Source organism: Plasmopara halstedii (genome assembly GCF_900000015.1).
Source record: "Plasmopara halstedii genome assembly, contig: Scaffold_1211, whole genome shotgun sequence".
NCBI lineage: Eukaryota > Oomycota > Peronosporomycetes > Peronosporales > Peronosporaceae > Plasmopara > Plasmopara halstedii.
In genome coordinates, this window is record NW_020188126.1 from 1170816 (window position 1) to 1171137 (window position 322).

Below are 322 nucleotides of genomic sequence, written 5' to 3' on the forward strand. Positions count from 1 at the left end.
GCAGACAGCATACACACAAACGCATGTATGTATTCCACCCAGCGCAGCAAGCAACACCAGACAATTGAATATCGTCATCAGTAGGTGGTTATTGTTTGGCAAGAGTTGGGATCGAGCACCATCATCTCTGTCGATAACTAGAGAACATGATTTTGGGTGAGAGTAAAATTCTTTGGTCAGGGACCCTAGACTGCGGCCAATTTAACTAGGAATCACCTACCAAGTATAGTGTTATTATCGGTTGAGAAGCGCAGCCTTTCTCAGAAGCTTGCTGAGACATATGATGGAGTGCAAGTACTTCTGATGCAAATGTGCTTAAGAG